Raw genomic sequence first — 4,078 nt, 5'->3', positions numbered from 1 at the left:
TTTACTCTGTATCTAGCCCCGTGCTGTACCTGTCCTGGGCGTGTGTGATGGGGGCAGTGTAGAGGGAGCTTTACTCTGTATCTAACCCCGTGCTGTACCTGTCCTGGGAGTGTTTGATGGGGACAGTGTAGAGGGAGCTTTACTCTGTATCAAACCCCGTGCTGTACCTGTCCAGGGAGTGTTTGATGGAGACAGTGTAGAGGGAGCTTTACTCTGAATCTAATCCCGTGCTGTACCTGTCCTGGGAGTGTTTGATGGGGACAGTATAGAGGGAGCTTTACTCTGTATCTAACCCCGTGCTGTACCTGTCCTGGGAGTGTTTGATGGAGACAGTGTAGAGGGAGCTTTACTCTGTATCTAACCCCGTGCTGTACCTGTCCTGGGAGTGTTTGATGGGGACAGTGTAGAGGGAGCTTTACTCTGTATCTAACCCCGTGCTGTACCTGTCCTGGGAGTGTTTGATGGGGACAGCGAAGAGGGAGCTTTACTCTGTATCTAACCCCATGCTGTACCTGTCCTGGGAGTGTTTGATGCGGACAGTGTAGAGGGAGCTTTACTCTGTATCTAACCCTCTGCTGTACCTGTCCTGGGAGTGTTTGATGGGGACAGTGTAGAGGGTGCTTTACTCTGTATCTAACCCCGTGCTGTACCTGTCCTGGGAGTGTTTGATGGGGACAGTGTAGAGGGAGCTTTACTCTGTATCTAACCCTCTGCTGTACCTGTCCTGGGAGTGTTTGATGGGGACAGTGAAGAGGGAGCTTTACTCTGTATCTAACCCCGTGCTGTACCTGTCCTGGGAGTGTTTGATGGGGACAGCGTAGAGGTAGCTTTACTCTGTATCTAACCCCGTGCTGTACCTGTCCTGGGAGTGTTTGACGGGGACAGTGTAGAGGGAGGTTTACTCTGTATCTAACCCTCTGCTGTACCTGTCCTGGGAGTGTTTGATGGGGACAGTGTAGAGGGAGCTTTACTCTGTATCTAACCCCGTGCTGTACCTGTCCTGGGAGTGTTTGATGGGGGCAGTGCAGAGGGAGCTTTACTCTGTATCTAACCCCATGCTGTACCTGTCCTGGGAGTGTTTGATGGGGACAGTGCAGAGGGAGCTTTACTCTGTATCTAACCCCGTGCTGTACCTGTCCTGGGAGTGCTTGATGGGGACAGTGTAGAGGGAGCTTTACTCTGTATCTAACCCCATGCTGTACCTGTCCTGGGAGTGTTTGATGGGGACAGTGGAGAGGGAGCTTTACTCTGTATCTAACCCCGTGCTGTCCCTGTCCTGGGAGTGTTTGATGGGGACAGTGGAGAGGGAGCTTTACTCTGTATCTAATCCCGTGCTGTACCTGTCCTGGGAGTGTTTGATGGGGACAGTGTAGAGGGAGCTTTACTCTGTATCTAACCCCGTGCTGTACCTGTCCTGGGAGTGTTTGATGGAGACAGTGTAGAGGGAGCTTTACTCTGTATCTAACCCCGTGCTGTACCTGTCCTGCGAGTGTTTGATGGGGACAGTGTAGAGGGAGCTTTACTCTGTATCTAACCCCGTGCTGTACCTGTCCTGGGAGTGTTTGATGGGGACAGCGAAGAGGGAGCTTTACTCTGTATCTAACCCCGTGCTGTACCTGTCCTGGGAGTGTTTGATGGGGACAGTGTAGAGGGAGCTTTACTCTGTATCTAACCCCTCTGCTGTACCTGTCCTGGGAGTGTTTGATGGGGACAGTGTAGAGGGAGCTTTACTCTGTATCTAACCCCGTGCTGTACCTGTCCTGGGAGTGTTTGATGGGGACAGCGTAGAGGTAGCTTTACTCTGTATCTAACCCCGTGCTGTACCTGTCCTGGGAGTGTTTGATGGGGACAGTGTAGAGGGAGCTTTACTCTGTATCTAACCCTCTGCTGTACCTGTCCTGGGAGTGTTTGATGGGGACAGTGTAGAGGGAGCTTTACTCTGTATCTAACCCCGTGCTGTACCTGTCCTGGGAGTGTTTGATGGGGGCAGTGTAGAGGGAGCTTTACTCTGTATCTAACCCCATGCTGTACCTGTCCTGGGAGTGTTTGATGGGGACAGTGTAGAGGGAGCTTTACTCTGTATCTAACCCCGTGCTGTACCTGTCCTGGGAGTGTTTGATGGGGACAGTGTAGAGGGAGCTTTACTCTGTATCTAACCCCGTGCTGTACCTGTCCTGGGAGTGTTTGATGGGGACAGTGTAGAGGGAGCTTTACTCTGTATCTAACCCCGTGCTGTCCCTGTCCTGGGAGTGTTTGATGGGGACAGTGAAGAGGGAGCTTTACTTTGTATCCAACCCCGTGCTGTACCTGTCCTGGGAGTGTTTGATTGGGGACAGTGTAGAGGGAGCTTTACTCTGTATCTAACCCCGTGCTGTACCTGTCCTGGGAGTGTTTGATGGGGGACAGTGTAGAGGGAGCTTTACTCTGTATCTAACCCCATGCTGTACCTGCCCTGGGAGTGTTTGATGGGGACAGTGTAGAGGGAGCTTTACTCTGTATCTAACCCCGTGCTGTCCCTGTCCTGGGAGTGTTTGATGGGGACAGTGTAGCGGGAGCTTTACTCTGTATCTAACCCCGTGCTGTACCTGTCCTGGGAGTGTTTGATGGGGACAGTGTAGAGGGAGCTTTACTCTGTATCTAACCCTGTGCAGTACCTGTCCTGGGAGTGTTTGATGGGGACAGTGTAGAGGGAGCTTTACTCTGTATCTAACCCCGTGCTGTACCTGTCCTGGGAGTGTTTGATGGGGACAGTGTAGAGGGAGCTTTACTCTGTATCTAACCCCGTGCTGTACCTGTCCTGGGAGTGTTTGATGGGGACAGTGTAGAGGGAGCTTTACTCTGTATCTAAGCCCCGTGCTGTACCTGTCCTGGGAGTGTTTGATGGGGACAGTGTAGAGGGAGCTTTACTCTGTATCTAACCCCGTGCTGGACCTGTCCTGGGAGTGTTTGATGGGGACAGTGTAGAGGGAGCTTTACTCTGTATCTAACCCCGTGCTGTACCTGTCCTGGGAGTGTTTGATGGGGACAGTGTAGAGGGAGCTTTACTCTGTATCTAACCCCGTGCTGTACCTGTCCTGGGAGTGTTTGATGGGGACAGTGTAGAGGGAGCTTTACTCTGTATCTAACCCCGTGCTGTACCTGTCCTGGGAGTGTTTGATGGGGACAGTGTAGAGGGAGCTTTACTCTGTATCTAACCCCGTGCTGTACCTGTCCTGGGAGTGTTTGATGGGGACAGTGTAGAGGGAGCTTTACTCTGTATCTAACCCCGTGCTGTACCTGTCCTGGGAGTATTTGATGGGGACAGTGTAGAGGGAGCTTTACTCTGTATCTAACCCCGTGCTGTACCTGTCCTGGGAGTGTTTGATGGGACAGTGTAGAGGGAGCTTTACTCTGTATCTAACCCCGTGCTGTACCTGTCCTGGGAGTGTTTGATGGGGACAGTGTAGAGGGAGCTTTACTCTGTATCTAACCCCGTGCTGTACCTGTCCTGGGAGTGTTTGATGGGGACAGTGTAGAGGGAGCTTTACTCTGTATCTAACCCCGTGCTGTACCTGTCCTGGGAGTGTTTGATGGGGACAGTGTAGAGGGAGCTTTACTCTGTATCTAACCCCGTGCTGTACCTGTCCTGGGAGTGTTTGATGGGGACAGTGTAGAGGGAGCTTTACTCTGTATCTAACCCCGTGCTGTACCTGTCCTGGGAGTATTTGAGGAGGACAGTGTAGAGGCAGCTTTACTCTGTATCTAACCCCGTGCTGTCCCTGTCCTGGGAGTGTTTGATGGGGACAGTGTAGAGGGAGCTTTACTCTGTATCTAACCCCGTGCTGTACCTGTCCTGGGAGTGTTTGATGGGGACAGTGTAGAGGGAGCTTTACTCTGTATCTAACCCCGTGCTGTACCTGTCCTGGGAGTGTTTGATGGGGACAGTGTAGAGGGAGCTTTACTCTGTATCTAACCCCGTGCTGTCCCTGTCCTGGGAGTGTTTGATGGGGACAGTGAAGAGGGAGCTTTACTTTGTATCCAACCCCGTGCTGTACCTGTCCTGGGAGTGTTTGATGGGGACAGTGGAGAGGGAGCTTTA

The sequence above is a fragment of the Scyliorhinus canicula genome, chromosome 17 (genome assembly GCF_902713615.1).
Source record: "Scyliorhinus canicula chromosome 17, sScyCan1.1, whole genome shotgun sequence".
NCBI classification, from domain to species: Eukaryota; Metazoa; Chordata; class Chondrichthyes; order Carcharhiniformes; family Scyliorhinidae; genus Scyliorhinus; species Scyliorhinus canicula.
This window is presented reverse-complemented; position numbering follows the sequence as displayed.